The sequence below is a fragment of the Myotis nattereri genome (assembly GCF_964212035.1).
Source record: "Myotis nattereri genome assembly, chromosome: 3".
In the NCBI taxonomy this organism is placed as follows: domain Eukaryota; kingdom Metazoa; phylum Chordata; class Mammalia; order Chiroptera; family Vespertilionidae; genus Myotis; species Myotis nattereri.
The window spans coordinates 63,547,619-63,573,937 of record NC_138077.1 but is presented as its reverse complement, the minus strand read 5'-3'; the positions used below and the strand labels follow the sequence as shown (position 1 = coordinate 63,573,937).

Sequence of the window (26,319 nt, the reverse complement as noted above, 5' to 3'; positions counted from 1 at the left end):
ATCAACCCTGCCTTGAGTGTGACGGGGGCGGTGCCCCAACCCCCCAATCGGCCGTACCCTGAGCATGACTAGGGGTGGCATCGCAACCTCCAGATCCGCCCTGCTCTGTGCATGACAGGGGGTGGCGCCCCAACTCCCCAATCGGCCCTGCTCTGAGCCCGACCAGGGGTTGCACCTAGGTATTGGGCCTGCTCTCTGCCACCCGGGAGCAGGCCTAAGCCCGCAGGTCGTCATCTCCCGAGGGGTCCCAGACTGCGAGAGGGCACAGGCCTGGCTGAGGGACCCCCTCGCCCCCCTGAGTGCACAAATTTTTGTGCACCAGGCCTCTAGTATATATATAAAAGTGTAATATGCAAATCGACAGGACAGCAAAATGACTGGTCGGCTATGACCACAAGGGGGCAGACGCTCAACACAGGAGCTGCCCCCAGCCCACAGGGGAACTGGGGACTCAGGTGGGTGGTGGCGGACATGGATAGCGCCGGGGCCCCAATCACCTCACCAGTGGTCCCACACACAGAATGCAACCTGTGGCAGTGGCGACGGGGGGCAAAGCTGGCTGTCAGCAGCCAGGGAAGATCAGCCCTGATTGCAGGCCGGGCCTAGGGACCCTACCCGTACACAAATTTCGTGAGCCAGGCCTCTAGTAATAAAATAATCAATAATAATACAAGAATAAACTTTGTGTTTTGGGTATTCACCATTGCAAACCTAGTGTGCCCCACCTTGTATGTTAGTGTAGGTGGGGTACAGTAAGCACATTTGACGCTTTTTTCTTTTTTTAAAATGTTTTTATTGATTACAGAGAGAGGCAGGGAGAGGGAGAGAGAGATAGAACCATCAATGAAGAGAGAGAAACATTGATAGGTTGCCTCAAACCTGAACATGTGCCCTGACCAGGAATCCAATTGTGATCTCCTGGTCCACAGGTCGACACTCAACCACTGGGTCACATGAGCCAGGCAGACTTCACCTTTTTCTGTTGCTCTTCCTCAAAAGTCTGATTGGTCAGTTTAACAGTGTGAAAATTCATTCAAAAGATAATGATTAAGCATCTATTATGCACTGTGTCTGAGGAGACAGTCTCACCTCCATGGGCTTACCATCACTGGAATTGGCGGCTGCTTCTCTTTCTGGAAGAAAGATCTGTAATGATGGGGTTGTACAACTCTCTGGATTCTAGCTCTGGCTCCAACACTAAGCTGTGTGATTTGGGAACCTTGTCTCTCTCTGGATGTGGTTCCTCATTCATAAAATGAGTGTAATCTCTAAGACCTCTCCCAGCTCTCACAGCATCTGATGTTATGCCTATTTTATAACTTCAAAAATACAATTAGATACTTTTTTATATCCATAGCGCTGCATCCCATGGGCTGACAGTTGCCTGCCATGGATGACGTTACTTTTTAATAACTATTTATTTGGAGTTTGTTTTAAAATTTTAAGTATCCTCTTTAGAGCATAAACACATTTATATATCAAGCTGTTTAAATGTGAGATGGGAAAAGGATTAACCTCATTATTTTCCTTTCTGATTATGTTGGTTGGACTTTCAGTGTGGATGTGAAGTTGGGTGTCAGGAATACATTTGAGTATTGTGCTGTGAACAGTGTCTACTGGGGCATGGGGAAAGGAAGAAAAGATGATTTCACAGAAGCCAGGGGTGGGCTCTGTGAAGGGATTTAACATCTTCCTTACCTCTACTGCTCTTTTTTTGTCTCATCTTTTATCTTCTCACCCATTTTTGAATGGACTTTTGTGGTTTTTCTACAGAAATCCCCTATTCAAAATACATAAACTGCATAAACGGTAAAATACTCTCTTGTGTAATAGACACAATGCAATGCATGCAAACTAAAGAAACTATTAGCCTAGATTTGTTTTTAATGTTTAACAAATAACAGCTACTGGAGAGGTTGAGAGTAAAAGGTATTCATACAATTTGGTGACATTGTAAATTATACAACTTGTTGGATAAGTAATAGAAATTCCAAAAACAGAATGACATTCCTGGTAATACTAGCCTAGAAAGGACAAACATAATTGTATTCATCCCTTCACCAAATATTTATTAAGTATTTACATTAGACCTGAACTGTTCAAATGGGTCAAAAAATTAATTGAAATTTATTTATAGTAATGAAAAATTAGAACCAATATAAATGTCCAAAAATAGAATTTTCTAGTGTGGCATATAAATTCAGTCAAATATTATGAAGCCACTTAACACTGAAATATATAAGAATTGAAAGCTACTGAAAATGGTTAGCCTATCATGTTACATAAAAAAGCAAATCACAAAATGGGTTTGCGCACTAGTATCTCAGCCATGTAAAATACATGTTCATATGAACAGAGGTTTGAAAGAAACATGAAAAAGTAAAAATTAAAGTTTTATGAAAGTGGTGCTATTGTACATTATCCTCTGGAAGATTTGGTATTTAATGTAAATATTACAGCACTTTTGTTTAACATTAAGAAAGGGGCTACATTCCCTAATGATACGGTGGGCATGTGATAGCATTTAGCTACCGAGACTGCTTCAGGTGCACGGTGATGCCAGTCCCACAATGCGGCTGCCTGAGGTCTGACCCTGCCTGCATACCAACTGCACAGATGATTGTACAACCCTTTGGAAACTGCTGATGCTTTCACAGGTCTAATTCTTTCTCCAGGGGGATATTTTAAAGTGGCTCCTTTGCTGATTTCATAAATTTTCTTTTTCAAACTTTTCCCCTCAGTCTCTTTTTAATGAACTTTCTTTAAAAAATAAAAATTCTTCCTGAAGTGTCATGCTGTAGTACTACCTGTGGGTATGATCCCCCTTGTGAGGATGTCAAATTTAATTAGATTGTGCTCTCTGTTACTTAATGACTCAACGAGGCTTACGACTCCAAGATCATAACCTCCCTACCAGGCTGCCGGGTTAGCTCTTTCAAGGAACCACTATTCATATTATCCAACCATAATTATTTTAAACCATTCCCAGAAAATAATAAAAATAGTAATGCTCCCTTAATTAGACCCTTCACCCAAGGATTGCTAAGCAGTTTAGTGAAGATTTCTGCACTCAGTCATTTGCATAATACATCCAAGAAACAGGTGAGCAATATTAGGAAGCATACTTCTTAGGCCTGCCTTAGACCAATTCCAGCATGTCATAATTTTAAGAGTTTCATCAAAAGGTTGATGAAACTTGGGGACTCAACAGGGTTGAGTCACACATGTAGTCACCTGTTGGGAGTGGCTAAAGGCATTTCCCCAAACCTGAATAGGAAACTGATTGTGGCTGCCAGACAGTTAAAGGGCATCTTAATCTACATGTGATTGCCTCCTACTGGCCAAACACCTGAACAGCCGTAGGCTATTCCCCAAACTGACAATGCTTCTGTACCCTTTGAAACCTTACCCTTTGAAGTGTATTATCTCCACCTTGCCTTAGGACAAATTGTGTTAATAAAAGCAAGGGTCCTAGAGAAGGAGGTACTCTTCAGTTCCTTTAGCTGAAGGTCCTTTGACCCCCAATGCATTTGAAAATTACAACTCATCTCCGGACTCTTTATTAGTCTCTGGATTTCTATGTCATTTGCGCACAGCCTTTTCCAGATTCCTGAACCCTTCTTGATGCTGGGACATGAACCCCGGCATAGGCCCTCCTTAAGAAATATATTAAAAAAACAAAAATGGTATACACTCATTTTCAGTTTCTTTCTTTTCTTCTTTTAATAACTTTTCAACTCACTCACAGATTCCAATGGAATATGACAAAAGATAGAGAATCCAGAACTAGATAACACAATAGACATTTGGTTTTTTTAAAAAAAGGCAAACAGATAAAAAGGATATATTTTTCTGGGCTCAAAATGTTCCTTATCACCTGAAGAGCCTGTTCAATTTCTAGCTCCTCATTAATCATTCTGGTCTAAAAAGTGCCTGTAAACATGTAACTAAGGAAGCAAAAGCCTGTCTACCTTACAGAAGTCAAAGGCACAAAAGAAAAGGCAGCCTTTGATCTGTCACTATAGACACTGTCCTCTAGCCATTCAGCTTAAAGCAACACTCGTGAGACCATGTTGCCCTGTGATAGTCCGGCTAGCCCTAGAATGACCTTCCAAGTTAGTCCCTGGCTATTCTGTTCACCATATATATATATATATACCAAGCAACTAGGACAGTAGGTCTGGCCTCTAGGAAGTGCTTAGTATTAATTCATATTTGTTAAATGACTAAATCTATAGTACTTTTGATTTATTGATCAGAAACAGATTTTCTCAGCTTATAAATTAAATACTTAGCTCAATGAATGGACTTCAATAGTAATTTGAACAAATCAGCTGTAAACGGTATTTAGAAATCATTTAGGGAAAATTTGAATATGGACTATTTAGTGGATACAATTGACCCCCAATTGAAAAATGGTGCAGCCACTATGAAAAACATTATGAAGTTTTCTCAAAATATTAAAAATAAAACTACCTTATGACTCAGCAATTCCACTTCTGGGTATTTATCTGTAGAAATCCAAAACACTAATTAAAAAAAAAAACACCCAAATATATATATATATATAATCTTAGAGGCCCAGTGCAGAGGGGATGTGTGTGTCCCTCAGACCAGCCTGCACCCTCTCCAATCTGGGACCCCCTCAAGGGATATCTTACTCCCATTTAGCCGGGATCAGGCCTAAAGGGGCAGTCAGACATCCTTCTGACAATCCAGGACTGCTGGCTCCCAACCGCTTGCCTGCCTGCCTGCCTGATTGCCCCTAACCACTTCTTCTTGCCAGCCTGATCACCCCCTAACCACTCCCCTGACAGCCTGATCAACGCCTAACTGCACCCCTGCCAGCCCGATTGCCCCTAACTGCCCTCCCCTGCCAGGCTGGTCACCCCTAACTGCCCTCCCCTTCTTGCCTGGTCACCCCCAACTGCCCTCCCCTACAGACCTTGGTCCCCCCCAACTGTACTTCCCTGCAGGCCTGATCACCCATAACTTCCCTCCCCTGCTGGCCATCTTGTGGTGGCCATATTGTGTCCACATGGGGGTGGCCACCTTTGACCACATGGGGGCAGCCATCTTGTGTGTTGGAGTGATGGTCAATTTGCATACTATCGCTTTATTATATAGGATACTCCCCTATGTTCATGACAGCATTATTTGCAACAGCCAAGATATGGAAGCAAACTAAGTCCCCATCAATAGGTGAATGGATAAAGAAAATGTGGTACATATGTGCAATAGAATATTACTCAGCAATAAGAAAAGAGTAAAATCTTACCATTTGCAACATGGATGGACCTAGAAGGCATTATGCTCAGTGAAATAAGTCAGACAGAGAAAGAAAAATGTCATATGATTTCACTTATATATGAATTGACCAGTAAACAATTGATGGGTTTTTCTAATTCTCCTCCCAAACTTCATAAGCTGCTCTGAAGAACGACAACCATGAATCTCCACACACCCTTATCCCACTCTCCTGAATGTTAGGCACCTGGCCCAGAATCACTCATGGTTTATAATCAAGTCCCCTCTTCAGAGAAGAGCCTGTCTCCTCAGCTTCTGAAAATAGTTGTTTGTCTATCCCAGAGAGATAACACCAAAGTTTGACAAATTGCCATTTAGTTCACTTCTACTAGAAGGTGATCCCAGCATATTACATGTTCTTTTGGTACTCCTTGGTTCTCCCTTATCCTATTGCTGACCACTGCTGGAGGGACAGAGCAGTCCATTTACCCTGTTTTATCATCAGAAGCTGTTCTCATAACTGTCTCACAGTGATAAGATCCTCTGGCCTATAGATCTTAGCTTTTGATCACTGGGCCATCCTTTTATGGCCTACATCCTTGCAAAAGTATATGTTAGAAGGTTTAATCCCTTCCAGGGTTGTTGTTCTTTGTGTGTGTGTGTGTGTGTGTGTAATGTAGACATATCACAGATGGGCTTTATAAAGTACATGTCTGGCATTATTATTATAGGAAGACTAGCTCTTTTAACCTCTCCTGAAGAAGAATCTGAGAAACCAGGCCCTTCAAATTTCCCTTCTATCCTATGCCCCACACACCAGCACTGAATAGTATTTTGTAGCCCTTACTTTCTTCTCCCTCCACTCTGTAACAAATTTATATACTACCCCCACCCCGAAATATGCATTAGTGTTTTATCCTAATTATTTATTTCATTAGCATGAAGGAATTTAAGGTGTTCTTCTGGAGAGTGAACCTTGGGTTTGCCATTCTGCTTCAAGTTCCTCTACACCGACCCCTTCATAGTGAGGTATCTAAATAATCACAGAGTCACTTGCTTAGGAGTCATGAAATGACTGCTATATTGTGAACATTTCCCAGTATTATCTATGCCATTCTTGTCAATTATATATATAAAGCATCTCTTGAACTTCTCTTCACATAGGTAGACCCTTCTCATCTTTCTGGTTTCAATTTAACCAGTCATCTTATCTAACCACCCAATCTAAGGACTACCTCCCATGCATGTCTTCATCATAGCATTAGTCAGAATATGTATTTATCTAATATTTATGGGTTAAAACCTCACTTTTTTTACCTGATTCCATACACCAGGCACATATCAAATGGTTAATAAATATTTGTTAAGTGTCGTAGTATAACATGCATTCAAAGTCTAGGTTTACCCTGCTTAACTGATTTTATTTATTTATTTATTTGTTTATTTATTTATTTATTTCCAAACTATTTTCCTCTTAAAATAGAATTATCCCTTCTGTTCTTCTCTATTTTTGCTTCATCTTTCCTATCTTTCTTATATCTCTTATTATTATCTTGCCCCTTCTTCCCTCTTTTCTTCTCTCTTCTCTGTAACCCTTTTTATGAAATTTATGGATGACACCTCACATATAAACAACAGAAATGATAGTTGGTTCACATTTTAAAAGATTATAACTTTCAATCATATGATTTTGCTTAGCCTGGCAACAGCTGTGATTTTAAGTCTTACCAAAATTCAGTCATGCTGGTATTGGTTCAAAGGAGAATAATGATAAAACATTCAACATTCTACTAATTCATATTAATCACATAGATATCTAAACACATTGATACATATTTATACATGAAAAGTACAATCTTGGAAAAAAGTAATGTAAGCCAGGCCATAGAGACAAAATATGAAATGTGTGAATTAGTAGAGCCTGCCTTCAAATGGAAAAGAACATCATTCCTGTCTGTTTCTACAAATTTAATGTTGTTTTTCAAATCCTCCTTATTGTATGCAGGCTCCAGTCTTTCCAACACTCATCTAAACTCTTGAAGAGGTGGCGCAGTATTATAGAAAACATCCTTTCATAGAACCTCCTGTGATAGTATTGATGAGAAATCAATGTTCCCAAGGCTAAGTGATACGTTAACTATCATTTGATTTAGGTGTTTTTTTAAAATTGATTTCAGAGAGAGGAAGAGAGAGATAGAAACATTGGTGATGAGAGAGAACTGTTGATGAGCTTCCTTTGGCATACCCAAGCCTGAAACCTGGGTATGTGCCCTGACTGGGAATCGAACCATGACCTCCTGGTTCATGGGTTGACTCTCAATCACTGAGACATGCCAGCTGGGCCATTAACAATTCTTAAAGTATATCAAGTGTGGAAGAGACACATTTAAATGTATAACTTCATCACTAGTACCCCTAGAATATTTACAGCTCAGACTCTTTAATTAGATAGACTTAGGTTTTAGTTCCGATTTCACTACTAATCACGTCACTTTGGTCAAAACATTGAACACTCTGAGCCTCACCTTTTTATTTGTAAAATAAAGATAATAAATTAATTATTAATACAGAAAGTACTCAATTAAATGATAGCTATTACTATTATTGTGATTTTCATCACCATTATTATGTTATTGTGGTATCAGTTGTAATTACTTTGTTCCTGTTAAATGTGAGAATAATTTGCCAAAATAAGGGAGGTCAATTTTAAGTGCTATCAATATAGAAAACATGTCAAGTAAAGCAAAGGTGGGTACAATAAGAAAACTAGCACAGATTTTCCAAAGAAGATTAGCATTAATCAATGAAGGAAGCTAGGGTCTTTAGGATAAGCAGGTAGCCTATTCACTATCTCATCTAGTATTTCCTACAGGCTCTTTCAAATGATAACCTGAGGTGCTGCTTGGGAAATATCAGCTCTATCACCTTGCTCTAGGGTTCAAGACATTCAGTGGGATTTAACAAGTAGTAAAATATTTGACAAATTCAAATCCAAATAACTGTCATGTTTTATTAAAAATTGAATAAATCCAGCACTTAATTTCCTCTAAATTTTTTCCCATTATGGTTTGTAAGCTTTCTCATAGAAATTTCACAATCAAAAGACACCAGAATTCCTTTTAAAAATGTTTTCTTGGGGGGATTATAGTCTTTTTCTACCAAATGAAAATACTGAGAGAAAAAATGAACAGAAACATTTGTCTTTCACATTCTCAAGATTTTACACAATTCATTTTACTTATTTAAGAAAAACCAAAGGAAATCTAGAAGTTATAATATATCCTCAGAGTATTTACAAATGAAATCTAAATTCAAATCAATGTCAATACCAAAGAGCTAAAATTAACTGGAAATTCCTGCTTATTTAAAATTTTGAATAAACTATACAAAAAGATAATGAGACAAACATGTGCATTTATAGAATTGCATGTCAGTCATGCCAGATCCCTGTGAGGGAATTCCCAACACGACCTCATTTGTCTGTGAGGACACAGAGTAATTCTTGTTTAGACATACACGTTCATTTACTTGTCCATCCTGGTCAGCCCTTCACTGCTTGATGGTTTCCTTCCACTATGAATGTGCATGTCCAGTTGTCTGCTTCTTAGAGCAGACATTTACCTTCCTCATCCACCAGGCATTGGAGGAGGACTGGGGCCACGCAGATGATTAATTCAACCCATTCTTTTGGGAGGGTTTCCTGGGGGCCCTCTTCCATCATCATATCTGGAATCAGATGAGTTTCCGTAGACTCTTCTCTTTTTCATATCTTTCTGAAGCAGAATTTTGAAAAACAAAACCACGAACTCAGCTATTCCCCAGAAGAAATCTGTTATCAAAGATAATCTGCATGGGGACTGACTCCTGCTGTCCAACACTTGTCTGTTTTCGATGTAGACCATCTTGATCCTCGTTCCCCTCCTCCCAGGCAAATTGAAAGTATTAATATAGTTTAATAAGTAAATATTTTTAGGTTACCTAATTGACTACTCATCTTTGTATAATTAAAACTCCGAATTTAAAGAAAATTAAAAGGCTATGTATTTAGTACTGTTGGTGTCCTTTTTCAACTTCTGAAAGTGTTCATTGTTAATTTGTTCTAATTTATAAATAAATCACATTGTATTTAAAAAAATAAATAATAAATTTTGATAGGCTAGAGATAAATTTGCTAGTTGGATAACACTGAATTGCACTCCTAGATACCAATAATTACAGGCAATTTCCAATATACAAAGGAAACATTCCAAAATTCCATTTATAATTCAGTCATTTGGAACTGACAACACACTTTCTCCATAGAAAGTCTTTCATGATTTGTGGTTAAGTTCATACATGAGGCCACAAATTCTACTTCTACATAAAATCATTATGAAACATTTTATATCTATAGAAGGAAATTAATTTTTACTCTTTCAATAATAAAATTATGAATGGAAATAAAATGTATTATTTTATATTTATTTGAAATTTTATGCATTGGATAAAAGGATGGCAAAACTCAAAAGAGAAGAGAGTTTATGTCTCTAGTAGTTTCTGAAGAAGGTATAAGGCAGGGGTGAGCAAACTTTTTGACTCGAGGGCCACAATGGGTTCTTAAACTGGACCAGAGGGCCGGAACAAAAGCATGGATGGAGTGTTTGTGTGAACTAATATAAATTCAAAGTAAACATCATTACATAAAAGGGTACGGTCTTTTTTTTTTTTTTTTTTTTTAGTTTTATTCATTTCAAACGGGCCGGATCCGGCCCGCAGGCCATAGTTTGCCCACGGCTGATATAAGGGGATCTATAAGGCCTTCAGTAGTTATTAGGCCTGATTCTCTTTTTCCCTAAATAATTTCAGATCTTACAGGTGGTACGGGTAGGTTTTCAATGATCAGTTATTGACTAAAAAAATATAATGGAGAGATAAAAAGGAGGTTACTGAATTACAAGGAAAAGGAGTTATAAGAGGAAGGAAGGTTTTTAATAAGCATGTAGAAATGTCTAGAAACGTAGGAGATCATCTGGGAGCAAATTATTGAACTGTATGCAGATAATGATAGAGGTGTAGGATTGTTTATAATCCTTTGGCAGCAGGTTAAGAAAATGTTGGGGTAGAAATAGGGGCATGCTTGTTCTATGAGCCATCTACAGAGTGGTAGGGATATTTCTTTCTAACATTTTGTTTGGCAAATGAGAATGCCCATAAGTTGCGAGAGGGTAAACCCTTGGAAGGCTCTGTTGTGGTGTACTTATTGAGACTTTCAAGCTTGTGGATAGAAAGAACACTTTTGTTTGTCTTTAGCAGTTTAATATGCAAATATTGGCCAGTGCTGTCCAGCCATGCACTAGGTATTGGGTTTTGGCATTTTAGCACATCATGAGAATGTTTCTTAATTTGCAGCAAAAAGTAAATGGGTGGTATAAAAAGGGCATTTGATATTATATTCATCCATACTGTAGTGTTACGCCATTGTGGTTATTTTCATTTATTTCAAAATTTGTTTGATTTTTAGGTTCCCATTTGATAGTAGACCCAGCAAAAAGTCCAGAGAGACACCATGAATAATGTTTCCTTGTAATAAAATAGCATTTCCCCTAGTCCATAGGCTCTGTCACTTTCAATTAAACAGTGGCTCAATCAGCATGAAGACAGCCTTCGGATTTTTGCCATTGAAAGGTCTCTCCTTTGTGACTAAGCCTTTTCCAGCTGTTGAGAAGTTTACCAATTGCTGCCTCAGCTCCTTGGAACCCACTCAGCTTGCAGGCGCCAATGCATTTACTGTACTGGTAATTAATGCTGTTAGCTTTGTAATTAAAAAGAAAAACTTTTTGCCTTTATGCTCAGAATGATAATGCTGCAAGTAAAAATTAATTAAAACGAGATGAATTGCCTTCAGTTAAACAAAATGAAAGGAGAAAGGGAGGGTTGAGAGGAGGAGGAAACTGACTAAAAGTTTGTAGCCTTATTAGTGAAGCAAACCAAGGGGGTTGGGCTTTAAATGTTCTCCTGATCCTTTTTCTTTTGTGTCACAGTCTGGACTAATGGCGCCAAAAACTATCAGTTGGTGAGGAAACACAAAAATGTTTCACGTTTCTTCCATTTAGCGATGGGTCGCCATGAGGACTACAAACGTGAACGCCCATGTTTGTTTAAGCCCCCCTTTCAAATTCCTCCTATTGGCCTGTTTGAAGTAATGAGCTGTGAAATTGGCTCTTATGTAATTATTAATTAGATCTGAGGCCTGATTTTTTTTTTTTTTTTTAACACTTGATGCAGTAAAAAAGTCTGATTCTTTTTATGGGACAAAGTCCTGACAAATTCAATCACTGATCATAACAGTGTTTGAGTGAGAAAATCTGACTTCTCCCCGCCCCAAAGCACAAACCTGGTGAGAGCCAAGTTCTTCATCTTCCACTCATTTTTCTAAATTTAGCCTCCCATTTCTATCAGAGGGTCACAGATTCTTCTGTTTTTTTTCCATTTTAATTTTTTTCCAATTGCACTTGACATTCAGTATTATATTAGTTTCAGGTGTACAACATAGTAGTCAGACATGTATATAAGCAACAAAGGGATCCCCCGTAAGTCTAGGGCAGAGCTTCTTTTTCATTAGTGGCATGCAACAGTGCCCTACACTTCATGAAGGAATAGCAATCAATTAATCAATAAACATGTGCTTAATGAAATCCAAGTGTGAACCTTAGGATTATGTCAAGGGCTTCAAGGGCTATAAACACAGTGAAAAACCCTTGATGTCAAAGAATTAATACATTCACTAGAAGAAAGAAAGCTAAGTTATACAAAGCAGTTATAAGTGGACAATTGAAGGCTAATGGCTCTGACGCTCGGAGTGAAATGAGAGTCTATGTAAAGGGAAGGCACATTGAGATGGAAGTGAGTAAGGACTTCATGGAGAGAATGAATCAAAAGAAAGGAGCAGAAAAAAGGACACAGTTGATGAAAGGATTTTCAACATAGCTCAGAACATATAATTTTCATCATCTTGGTCATCATCCAAGAGTGGGGGAAAAATTCAGCAGGTAAGTAATTGTGGAATTTATCTAGCACTCTAGGAGGCTTCTTTTGTACTCTAACAATGTCACACCTTGGACATTCTACTCCTTAAGGCCTTGAATCTGTGAGATACCTTTGCTACATTTTCAGCCAGAAACATATCCCCACAGTTTATAGATGGGGATCATCATATGGTTCATCTCTCAAAGTTAAGACCCTGGTCATGGTGTGTGAACTAAGCACATTTAGAGAAACGCACATTGAACCAACAGTTCTCCACATGGGTTTTGGAATTAGTACAAGAGGAGATGCTGGAGAGCTATCAAATGATGTCCTGGAAATTCTAAATATAGTCCTCCAAATTCCACAGTCATCCATGTTTCGCTCCACTTCGCTAGCATTGCCAGGTAACAGCTTTTCAAGAAAACGGTTGTAAATGCAACCATATGACTTCTCTAATGTCTGTTCTCAGACATTACGGAATGTAAAATTAGATTCCTTAGATTAAAGAACAGAGTTGATATTCTCTTAGTGAGCCATCTGTACTTGTGCAAAGGCAACTTACAAAAGTCCTTTCAACCAAAGATGTTTAGAGAAAAAGGTTCACTTGGTCCATTCAATATCTAGATGGAAAGCCTGCTGACAGTCTGTGGAGCCCCACAGAAGCTTCCCAGATGCATTGTAAAGGCTTTGGCTTGGCTGCAGAGCATCTCAAGTTCTAAGGGAAGAAAATCAATCCTAGCTCCTAGTAGTTCAGCCTGAGAAAGGGGACTGTTTGAGAAGCATTTTTGTTGTTGTTGTTAAGCAACAGGGTACATTTGCTGCCTGAGGCAAGGAAGGTCCTGAATCTCAGATGAGCACAGGCCTTAAACACCAAGAAAGTAGAGCTATTAGGTTAAATGAACCTAGCTGGGCTTTGATGGATGTCAGATGGGCTTCTGAGCAGCTGCTGAACTACTCAAACTAGGGAGAGGCCTGTACCAACTAGAAGCATCCTTTTACTACAGGAGTAAGAAATTAATAAGCAAGGGAAATTTATTTTTCCCTCCCTACTCCTTGCCTGCCTTTATGCCTGACAATGAGCTAAGTTGTGTGGCATTGACAAAGCTAAATTACACAGTTGATTGTTTTTCCAGTTTCCCTTCATCATTCCTTAGAATCTTGTAGAAAAGGAAACTGCCCTTTAAAATATATGGGGGCTTGCAAGAAAAAAAATGTGCAGCCACATTTTAATTAAGAAATGATAGACTAGATTCTATGATGACACAAGAAAAAATGGACCTTGAACTAATGAAGCAGCGTGAAGAAAATGGGCCAGAGTAGAAATGATAGTAAATTACTACTAGTTTAAGGCAAGTTATTGATATTCTGTGACCTCTATGAATTCCACTTTGCAGTTCAATTTGTAACGGTCACATGGTTTATTTGAGTCTCCCCTCCTAGTTCCAGAAGGCATAGCAACATGCTCTGTGAACAGCACAGAATTCTCCTGCTGACTGGTTTGTAGACTCTCCACTTGAAGTGCTGAACTTACAATCTGGTTCGAGCAAAGAACTGCTGACTGGCAGCTGGCATGTGCACAACTATTGGCTCCAATACTTTAAGGCTTGGCTGTTAGAAACAAATACAGTGAGATCACGGATCTTGGAGTTGGCTGCAAAGGACACAGACTATCTCTGTGCACACTCTTTCTGTGATAGTTCAGTTTTCTTCTGTTTTTCTTGATGGATAGGGGCTTTTCTTAGTCTTTTATGGTCTAATCATAGATCCCATGGATTGGAGAATAAATAAACTCCTACTTATTATAAGACCTTTTTCCATCACTTTCAATTTTTCATTTTAACTTCTTTTGGGATAAGAATATTAGGAGAAATAAGAAAGAATGAAAGGGCATACACAGAGAACAATTTGAGATGACCAAATCCTGCCTGATGATAAAAAGGTGAAATTTAGCAAAAGACATACATGGTGGCGCTAGCCAGTTTGGCTCAATGGACAGAGCATGGGTCTGTGGATTAAAGGGCCTTGGGTTTGATTCTGGTCAAGGGCACATACCTCGGCTCCTCCCCCACCCGGGCCCTGGTCAGACCACATGAAGGAGGCAGCCAATCAATGTGTTTCTCTCAAATTGATATTTCTCTCTGTCTTTTCCTCTCTCTTTCACTCTCTCTAAAAATCAATGGAAAAATAACCTCAGGTGAGGATAAAAAAAAAAAAAAAGGACATACATGGTGAAAGACATTGTAGTCAGCTTTGAGGCTTCAAAACTTCATTCATTCATTCATTCATTCATTCAATCAAATAAGAAATCCATTTCACCAAAGGAAAATGACTTATTGTTTAAAACTCAACCATAAAATTAGCATCAGAGCTGACTGCTTTTTAGTGTACATTATTAGAAAAGGAAGACATTTTTTTCTAAATGTGTTACTTATAACAAAAACAAGTCCTCTTCTGAAAAATGAAATGTATCTTTTCTTCCACATTCCAATTTTTAATTCTCTGCTCCTGACTGGAGGGCATGAGTACTTGAATTTCTTGATATTGAATATTGAAACTCCTATTTATTATAAGACCTTTTTCCATCACTTTCAATTCTGAAGTGTAATGCACATCCTGGAATTATGCTTCATGGAATATGTGGGGCGTGTTTTAGATCCTTGGGACATGTTTCAGATATTTTATATAATAATATGCTCTTTTAAATTTCACAATCCATATAAACATATTGAAGGCTTAAAATCCTATCCACCAAACTGTTTGAACATAAACATATATTTTTAAATGTAGTACAATTAAGGGATTAATAAGTACAAATTGACAGTAACAAAATAGTCATTGGGATGTAAAAAGAAACAGCATAGGGAATACAGTCAATAATATTGCAACAACTATGTATAGTGCCAGGTGGGTACTTGAATGATCAGGGGAATACTTCATAAATTATATAGATGTCTAACCATTATGCTGTATGCCGGAAACTAATGTAAACTAATATAGAATGTCAACTGTAATTGAAAAAAATAAATGTAATACAATTATTTTTCTGCAGAACAAATATTCTAAAAGATATGATTTGGGAAATGCTAATATAGTGCAAAGAAAATGGACTGATACTCAAGAAGGCCGATATTCACTTTCTGGTTTTCCTAATAAAGTGTGCCTATATTAACTTTTAAAAATTTACACATACACATGCATGGATTCACAGAGGAAAAGATGAAAGGAGAAAGGAAGGAAGCTGGGGAGGGAAAGAGAGAGGAGAAAGAGAGATACAGAGATAGAGAGATTGGTTTTGCCCAAAGCCTTAAATAATTTAATCTCCAAATATTTGTTTTTTTCTATGTAATAGTGAAAGTAGTGTTGTATATCAGGAAAAGAAAAGAAAATTACATTTGAATATATACTGTGTGCCACTCACTTTTAAAAGGTACTTTATATATGCTATTTCACAAAGTTACCAGAATAATTGCAAAAAGCATCATTTTAAGGTCATTTTCTACTCCCAAAATGCTATGCCTCTACAATGTACACAATATATATTATTTCAAAAATAACATTTGCCTTTTGAAATAAGCCATTTCAAAATCTGAAATATAAAACTGAAGACACTAAGATTACCTTCTCAAAAACATGCCTGTATGAGTATAATTAAATTGGAATGCAGGCCTCGTCCTATTGTAACATGTTATTAAAATCTACTCTCTACTGTCTATACCCGTGGTCGGCAAACTGCGGCTCGCAAGCCACATGCAGCTCTTTGGCCCCTTGAGTGTGGCTCTTCCTAAGCCTTAGGAGTACCCTAATTAAGTTAATAACAATGTACCTACCTATATAGTTTAAGTTTAAAAAATTTGGCTCTCAAAAGAAATTTCAATCGTTGTACTGTTGATATTTGGCTCTGTTGACTAATGAGTTTGCCGACCACTGGATACCATTCCTCAAACAAAGCAAAGGTGAATCTAAGATCAGTACCAGGGATAACATATAAATCCTATAAACAGTATCCTTTTATCTTCATTGTGCAATTCTGTTCAGTGTGTTGAAGAGTGCAAAATTAAAATCAGTAACAATTTAATACATTTCAACCTTTGTTTTTGTTCTTGTTTTGCTTAGACTCTACAGTGACAATGCTAATGATTGTTGATAAATGAGCAAAGCAGGAAAAAAGGAGTGCAGGACATTTCCCCATTATATACAAGGTAATGAAGTATGGAATGAAACATCTACCATACAGCCAGGTTCACAGGCCTCATACATGTCTCCTGACCCAATTAGTGTGGAGCTATTGTAATTACAGAATATCTACTCCTATCCCCATCAATTATCTTCACCATCATTTACTAAACACTCACATGAGCATTTAATTCTCATAAGAAACCTTAGAGATGCTGCTAGCCCTATTTTAAATATAAACAAGCTGAGGTTCAGAGAGAATTGTGAGTGGCCAGAGGTCATGCAACACACTGCCTGGGACTCAGACTCAAGCTATTTAACTCTGAAAACGTGCTTTCATCACTGCTTAATTCGACCACACATTAAACCAAGCTCTCATGTGTGTCTTAAAGTTGGTGGGGGCACAGAGGATCAGGAGGCTGACATTTAAAGGCCAGTTCAAATAAATGCCCCGATCGGGGTTTCTCAGCCTTGGCACTGCTGACATTTTGGGATGAGCAATACTTTATTGTGAGGGACAGCCTTGTGCATTGTAGGATGCTTAACACGATCTCTGGCTTCTATTAACTATATGCAATTAGTGTCTACCCATCCCCCCATCAAGATGTGACAGCCAAAACCATCTCTAGACATGGCCAACTGTTTCTGGGGAACAAAATCACCCAAGTTTAAGAAGTTCTGTCTAGAGCAGCGATGGCAAACCTATGACACACGTGTCAGAAGTGACACGCGAACTCATTTTTTTGGTTGAGTTTTCTTTGTTAAATGGCATTTAAATATATAAAATAAATACCAAAAATATGTCTTTATTTTACTATGGTTGCAAATATCAAAAAAATTCTATATGTGACACAGCACCAGAGTTAAGTTAGGGTTTTTCAAAATGCTGACACACCGAGCTCAAAAGGTTCGCCATCACTGGTCTAGAGGAATGATGCCTTTGCCATACCACCTGAGTAATCAACCCTGCAAGGGTCCCAGTATTGATCACAGGCCTTCTGGGGCTTGGATCTTCCTGGTTCTCTCCTACCAAGGGACTGGCTCCCTCAAAGATTCACTAAACAACATGATCCTTTTGTCTTTCACTAAGCTAATCAAGCCCTTTTAGTCATTGGAGCATTATATTTATCCTGCCTGACATTTCTGAAAAAATGGTTAAGATCTTAGAACAGAAGCATAAAATAGCTGAAATTTTTGGGAAAAAACTCTGATGTTTTAATTATGCCTGTATAATGGTGATCTGCTTAAATATCTGTCCTGAATTCTGCAGAGGGTTACTAATATATGCTACCATGGCTAACAAGATTGCTTTTTCTGTGTCCACTTGTCTGGAATACTTGCTCCATGGCCCTAACTCAGGTACAAGATATACAGGGAGGAAGGACACGAAGAAGAGAAAGAAGGTACCTGTGTCTAATGCCTTTATACAAAACCCATTTAATGGATGGCACTAGAGTCCCTTCCCTAAATTGTCATGTCCGTTTTCTAATCTCTCTTCCCTGTGGCAAATAAAATCAGCCCAAGAGATTCTAGTCTACCTGCCTCCGCTCTAAAATTAGCTAAGGAAATGCAAACCTGATAGCAAGGCATCCCAAATGCTAAATTTAGTCTGGTATTTGCTGACTTCAGCAGAAAATGTACTCAATATAAAAATGAAATGATGACATGGGTATCTTTTTTTTTTTTTTGAAGTAGCAATGCTAAACCACTCTACCTGCACTACCTGCAGTCTTAAAAACAGATCGAGTTTTGTGCTTTTATTTTTCTCCCTCACCCCATGCATCAACACTATATCCTATGACCATAACTCAACTGACAAGGTTTTGATGATTCACAAGGTGAGAGTGAATTCAGCTTAGTTCTCCCCATGTGGCTAGGTATAGCTATGCTTTAGAAACTATGAGTAGTAGACTTGCATTTGTGTCATGTTATCTGTGGTAGTCTGAGTCTAGAATAAAGGGAATCTATTCCAGATATTTTTCTGTGAGGGTTGCTGACCTCACCACAGGACTATGAAATATATGTATAGTCCCCAATCGGGAGAGGGAAGTGGATGACTTGGGGTTCAAATCATGATATGCTGCTGAATGAATGTCCAAGTGGGAACACACATGCACACACACAGCAGTATGTCTCTGTCTTGATAAAGAGCACTTACTAAACTACAGAAAACAAAGTGACTACCTGGGTCCCTATGTTTTAGAATGATAGCTTGAGGTCCACACATCCCAGAATACATAATCCAGAATGTATGCTTATAAAAACAAAAGACAAAAGTTGGTGAAATCTAGATCTACTGTAAGCCAGGAATCCTATTCTTAAATTCCTAATTAAATTTAATATAAGATACTATATTAAGGAATGTGCTGTTTGATTCATTGAATAAATTGACAGTAACCTTAAACAAATGATTTAAAATTTTTATATTATTGAAGCAGAGAACATAAACTAATTTGCAAAGCAATCAATAGGTATCAAAATATTAAAAAAAATAGACCTTACCATCGGTGGTGGAATATAAGGTATATAACAGTTACATAAAAGCATCATACACTTTAGATTTAAACTTTAAAAAAAATTAATCCTCACCCAAGGATATGTTTATTGGTTTTAGAGAGAGAGGAAGAAGAAGGAGAAGGAGAAGGAGAAGAAGAAGAAGAAGAAGAAGAAGAAGAAGAAGAAGAAGAAGAAGAAGAAGAAACGAGAGAGAGAGAGAGAGAGAGAGAGAGAGAGAGAGAGAGAGAGAGAGACAGACAGACAGACAGACAGACATTGGTGTGAGAGAGAAACATCTATCAATTCCCTCCCATACATGCCCTGACTGGGGATTGAATCTGCAATTTAGGTATGTGCCCTGACCAAGAATTGAACCTGCAAACTTTTTGGTGTACAGGACGACACTCCAATCAACTGAACCACCTGACTGGATAGATTTAAATTTACTTAAAAATATACTTATTAGAATGCATTTAACAGGCTTCTTGTCTAATGGTCATCTAATCTCTGCTTGAACTCTTTCAGGGATAGAAAGTTTACCATTTAAGATTCAATATTCTTCAGCTGGATGATCTACTTGCTTTAAGTCATACTGATATTAATCTGATATCTTTCTACACACACACACACACACACACACACACACACACACACACATATCCACATATATCTTATACTCACTAACTCTAGTTCTGACCATTGGACCAATGCAGGATTAGCATACTTCCATCTTTCATACATTTGGAGAGCCACGTGTGGTCTCCCTTCTCTAGGTTAGATTTAATCAGTTAGGTTACAGCTCATGCTTCCTTGCATTAACAAGCTTGTGATCTACAAACTCTGACATTTGGAGTCCCTCAGTTGAACATACTGTAGCTGCTATTGCTCTTTCCTTCTTTATTTCATTTTTGTGATCACAATATATATATATATATATATATATATATATATATATATATATATATGTATATATATATATATATATATACAGTTAGTTATATAGAAGCCACTTAGCATTGCATCATAAATATTTCTTCATTTTTAACTTTATTTTTAAGAGCAGTTTTAGGTTTACTACACAAATTGAGAGGGAAGTACAGATATTTTCCATATATCTGCCCCCCTCCCACCCCACACATACACAGCCTCCTCCACTATTAATATCACTCACCAGAATGGTACATTTTCCCCCAGGGATGAACTTACATTGAAACATCATAATTACCCAAAGCCCATAGTTTACCTTATGGTTCATGTTTATCATTCTTTCTATGCATTTGTCTAAATGTATAATTACATATATTCATCATTATAATATTGCACAGACTGTTTTCATTGCTCTAAACATTCTCTGTGCTCTAGTCATCTCCCTATCCCCTTCTAACAACTACTGATCTTTTTACTATCTCCATATTTTTGCCTTTTCTAGAATGTCATAGAGTTGGAATCATACAGTATGCACCTTTTTACTGGTAGATTGGCTTAGAAATATGCATTAAAGTTATTTCATGTCTTTTCATGGCTTGATAGCTCAACAGAATACTTTATTGTTTGTATGTACAGCACTGTATTCATCCATTCACCTACTAAAGGATATCTTGGTTGCTCTCAAGTTTTGACAATTATGAAGAAAGCTATTACAAACCTGTGTGCAGGTTTTTGTGTAGACATGAGTTTTCATCTCCTTTGGGTAAATACCAAGGAGCATAATAGATGAATCATATGTTTATTCTGTATGAAACTACTAAACCCTCTTCCAAAATGGCTGTACTATTTTTCATTCCTACAGCAATGTATAAAAATAGGTCCTATTGCTCTACATTCTTTGAAGCATTTGGTGTTGTTAGGGTTCTAAATTTTGATCATTCTAATAGGTGAGTAGCGGTATCTCATTGTTATTTTAATTTGCATATTCTTGATGACATATGATAAAACTTCTTTAGGTGTTTATTTGCCATTTCTATACCTGCTTTGTTGAAGTACCTTTAAGGTTTTTGGCCCATTTTTAAAATCAGGTTGTTTGTTTTCTTACTGTAGAGTTTTAAAAGTTGTCTGTATATAAGAATAAGAATCATTTACCAGATGTGGTTTTTGTAAACATTTTCTCCCAATCTGTGGCTTATAATTCTCTTGGTATTGCCTTTTGTAGAGCAGAAGATTTTAATTTTAATAAAGACCAGCTTATCAATTATTTCTATTATAGATTGTTTATTTGGTGTAAAAAGATATCACCATATCCTAAGTTTTCTCCTATGTTACTGTCTAGGGGTTTTATAGTTTGCACTTTACATTTAGATCTATGATCCATTTTAGGCTCTGTGGCACAATGGATAGCACATTGGACTTCAAGATCTATGATCCATTTTGAGTTAATTTTTGTGTAGAGTATAAGGTCTATGTATAGATTCATTATTTTGCATATGAATGTCTAATTATTCCAGCACCATTTGTTGAAGGAATAATTTTTGTTCCATTGTATTGTTTCTACTCCTTAGTCAAAGATCAATTGACTGTATTTATGTGAGTCTATTTCTGGGCTCTCTATTCTATCCCATTGACCTATTTGTCTATTATTTTGCCACTATCATACTGTCTTGATTACTAGAGTTTTATAGTAAGTCTTGCAGTTGAGCAGTGTCAGTTCTCTCCAAATTTGTTCTTCTCCTTCAATAATGTCTTGTCTATTCTGTTGTGTTCTTTTTGCCTCTTCATGTAAATTTTGGAATCATTTTATACACATCCATATTAACTTGCCAAAATTATTTTTTCATGTTTAAAAAAAATCATAATGTAGACAATATTCTCAAATTATATAATTAAATTAATAGCTTGATTAAACAAATGATATGTCTCATGACTGCCATTTATAAGATATGGAGAGGCTGGGTCTCTTAGAGTTCCCATAGACCTATAAGACTCATATGATTTCATAAGCCTTTCTTAAAATCTTAAGGAGAGGATCACATCACTAAATCTGGATCTGCTGTTTTTGAGTATCAATGCAAAACCTTGCAACTTAGCCTAGAGTTAGAAGATTCAGGGAGACAATCCACAGTAGCAAGATTTAATAAAAAAGTATAGTAAGTAAGAATGCTGTATTATTAATTTTCTTTGAGAAATATGCCAAGTAAAGCAAAACATTTATGCTAGATCTGGTTGGCACAATCTCTCCCCTATAGAAAACACTATAGATAATTGAACTTACAAGTTCATTTGAGGAGCAAGATATTAGAGTCAAATGAAACATAATCTATATAGCTAGCAACACCAGTTACATAGGTTATATCAAGTATACTGAACAGATGTCCATGAGCTCTTGGGCTTTAAGGCATCTGTGATACCCAAGACATTGTGAGGGGGAAAAGTGTGTTTATATGCACATGTTTAATGTTGAGGAATGAAAAGGCAACAGTTACATCAGATCCTCAAGAGGGTTCACAATACAAACAATGTTAAGCATTAAATAATATGCCATGCCAAGTGAACAGGAAATCTTATGTCATCCGTATAGAAATTGCTATTCCTGAAACAACTTTCAGACACACATATTTTTCACTTTCTTGGCTTCATACAAACCACCCTTTCTGTTAATATACTCTTTATGCAGACAATTTATTTTTATTTTTTTAATCTTAATTGTTGAAAGCATCACATATATCCTCTTTTTCTCCCATTGACCTCTTATAGCTGTCCCCCGCCCCCTGCCCCAGGCATCCATCACACTGTTGTCTGTGTCCATGGTTTATGCATACATGCATACAAGTTCTTTGGGGCTTATACACATCCATATTAACTTGCTAAATTTATCCCTTCCCACCAACCCACCCACCTATCCCCTCCTTCCCTCTGAGATTCCAAAGTCTGTTCCATGCTTCTATGTCTCTGGATTTATTTTGTTCACTTGATTCCACATATGAGTGAGATCATATAATACAGTGGGACCTTGACTTACGAGTTTAATTCGTTTCGTGACGGAGCTCATAAGTCAAATTACTCGTATGTAAAATCATAAAGTGAACAAGTGAGACACGTGATGCTGGGCTGATGTTGTGTTGTTCACTGTGACGTTCGCTGCGCCAACTAGTGGTGGGGTATCTGAAGCTGGCTCGTAACCCGAATTTTAGCTTGCAATTCAAAGCAAAAAATCGGCCAAGAGACAGCTCGTATCGAAAAACTCGTTAGTCAGGACACTTGTAAGTCAAGGCCCCACTGTACTTGTCTTTCTCTGACTGGCTTATTTTGCTTAGCATAATACTCTCCAGGTCCTGTTGTTGCAAATGGTAAAAGCTACAAATGGTAAAAGTTCTTTCTTTTTTTACAATTGCTTAGTATTCCATTGTGTAAATGTACCATTCATCTGATGATGGGTACTTGGGCTGTTCTCAAATCTTAGCTATTGTAATTGTGCTGCTGTGAACATAGGGGTGCATATATTCTTTCTGATAGTTATTTCTGATTTCTTATGATATATTACTAGAAGTGGGATCACTGGTTCAAATGGCAATTCCATTTTTAATTTTTTGAGGAAACCATGTTGTTTTCCATAATGGCTGCAGCAGTCAGCAAACCCACCAGCAGTGGACTAGGGTTCCCTTTACTCCACATCCTCACCAGCACTTATTTGTTGATTTGTTGATGGTAACCATTCTGACAGGTGTGAAGTGATACCTCATTGTCATTTTAATTTGCATCTCTCTGATGATCAGTGACTTTGAGCATTTTTTTCATATGTCTTTTGGCCTTCTATATGTCCATTTTGGAGAAGTGTCTATTTAGGTCCTTTGCCCATTTTCTAATTGGGTTGTCTTCCTATTGTTAGGTTGTATGATTTTCCTTATATATTTTGGATATTAACCCTTTATCAGATGTACATTGCCAAATATATTCTCCCATACAGTGGGACAATTTATTAGTGTACAATTTTCTTTATTTTATAAATCTGCCCATAAAAATATGACACAAATCACACCATTTGGGGTCTAATGGTTTTTCTAATCTCTAGTCACATATTTAAGGTGCCTTCCTGAGGGATGGGTGCAACTATGATCAGTGAATGTCATCCACTGAATATCCCCATGTTCTAGAAGGATCATGGGGAAGCTCCCAAATATGTGTTCTTAGTACTATCACTATTAGAAAAGGGACATGTGCAAGGGCATATCTATTGATGTTGGAGTTCTGATCCTTTGTAAAGAACAACAGATTTGGATTCATTACCTTTCACCTTTACATGTCATTTTTGGTAATGTGTAATCGTAGTAATCTGACACAACTACCATAAAAGTAGAACTTTCTCTTTAGACCCAACTTAACCACATGGGTGTGTGTTTCATTCCTCTCTCAGTTACTCAGACTGCACATTCCCTTCCATGCTGTTTTCCTCAATAGCTTCTATGGCTATGGAATACAAGAGAAGAAAACTACCAAAGGAAATAAGAGTAAAATAAAACAAATTGCCAAGGAAAAATATCCAAAATTGTTTCACAGAGAGAAGGGAAAAATCGAGGTTTCCACAGATGAGTGCTTTTAATTAGAAAGAGGGCTGAACAGCAAAGGGCTTATGCTAATAAGCAGCCTCTTTTCATCAGCTTATTAAAAGGAACATTTTTAACTGCCAAAGAGTTTCAAAAATGGTAATTATTACAAAAGTATTAGTAGGCTGATGGTAGGGGAAGGAAAGGGCTGGTCAGGAACTGAAATTAAAAAGCTTTGGGATACTCCAGGCATGCCCAGTGATCCTCAGTGATCCTAAAGAAGGGGGCAGTGTCAGGGTGGGCATCTGTGTCAGCTTCATCTCTTTTCTTCTATAAAGACTGCGTTATTTCCTAGGTCTCCTGGTTTCCCACTTTTCCTCTTCCTTTTAGATTTTTTTTTTTCTTGGCTGGCCCATTATCATTTCTAATATGTTTTCCCAAATAACTTTTCTCTTCCTTCTTTTGTCACTACAAGGCTGTGTTTCCACATTCCTGCTATAAATACACTTTCCTTGTGTACTGATCTTTGTACCCAAACATGCTCAACCTATCTAACTTGAATTTTAATATGAAAAAATCCTATTAATATGTGGCATCTAAGGAATATTTCCAGCATTTTCACTCTCTTTTGTATCATAGTTAGAGAAGAAAACCTCCAAGTAGTTATTAAATGCAAGTCTAATATGAATTAAAATACCAGGATCTCTTACCCTAAAGTAAGCTTCTAAATTTGTTGTGTTAGTCAAGGCATAAGCAAAACACACAATCCTCTATAAATATTTAACAAAAAGAGGAAATTAATGTAGGGACTTGACAAATAGATGATGGAAGAGGATGAGAAGTCAACCAAGGAACACTAGGCCCTAAGGAGATTAGCAATCAGAAAGCTACTACTTCCCTCTGGTTGTACAGACAGGGGAAAAGCTATCACTTAAACTTAGGGGCAATAATGGGAACTATGCAGGTCTGTCCTGGGGATCTGGAGTCACAGAAGAAATGCAGGGGCTGTCCAAGTTACCAGATGGAGAAGAGAGAGAAATACTCCAGCTGTTTCCTTTCTTCTGCCTTCCTCTTTTCCACCAGAACTTCCACTGACTGGGCCCAGCAAGAGCCCAGTTTAGCAGGGGAGCCTTGTAAACAAAGCCTGTGGAGGTTAACCTCCTGCTACAAAGACGGAGAAGAACAGTGCACGATGGCCTGGGTATGAAGAGCAATCACCCTGAGGCTAGCATACTCCAGCTCTATCTAGGAAATGGATTATTCCGTGTGTGTGTTGTTGTTTTATTTAATTTTTTATCTCCTGTAGGTTAGCAAATAATCAATGCCTGTGTCAAAACAGTATTTAAATATTTATAAGAGACCCTAAACCTGAAATATTTGAAAGCTTCTAAGTCCCCTAAGTCTTAATTACTCAATGCATGCTCTAGCTTTGAACTAGCTATCTTGGAAACTAAGGGTTCAGAAACTCATATGCTTATAGACATAATTTCCCCACTGTATCCATCCATACAAATTGGGGAACATCAGGGCAAGGAAAAGATAGGATATCTGTACAGCTGCAAACTTCATTTATTTCAGAAATCATATGCTGCTACAAAAATAAATGCGTAGAGGGATATAATAAAGAGATATGGAGAAGTTGATAAAAATAAAATTTATGACATGCATTTTTTATTTAAAGGCCAGACTTAATCTATTATAAGTTATCTGCAGACTCACAATTATGAAATGTATAATCTGCAGACTCACAATTATGAAATGTATATTTCTAAATTATAAATCTAGTGAATAGCAGAAACAGCAGAATCAGGTTGTCTAATTTCAGTGGGACATTATGTTGCTTGGCAAATCCTTTACTTGTCCCCGGGCAGTTCATTTATGCAATCCTATAGTAGAGTTCCTAAAGTTTTCCACTCTGCTTTAG

The 26,319-nt window shown here is 37.4% G+C and overlaps 1 protein-coding gene and 1 pseudogene across 7 annotated transcripts in view; both read right to left on the bottom strand.

Annotated features, from left to right (window-relative positions):
• The window catches only part of LSAMP (limbic system associated membrane protein), a 640,943-nt gene that overhangs the window by 421,112 nt on the left and 193,512 nt on the right, over positions 1-26,319 (bottom strand). The window lies entirely within an intron of this gene.
• Positions 8,874-9,149, bottom strand: LOC308516119 (selenoprotein K-like; annotated as a pseudogene). The gene has a single exon. The product of its transcript is annotated as a selenoprotein K-like (transcript).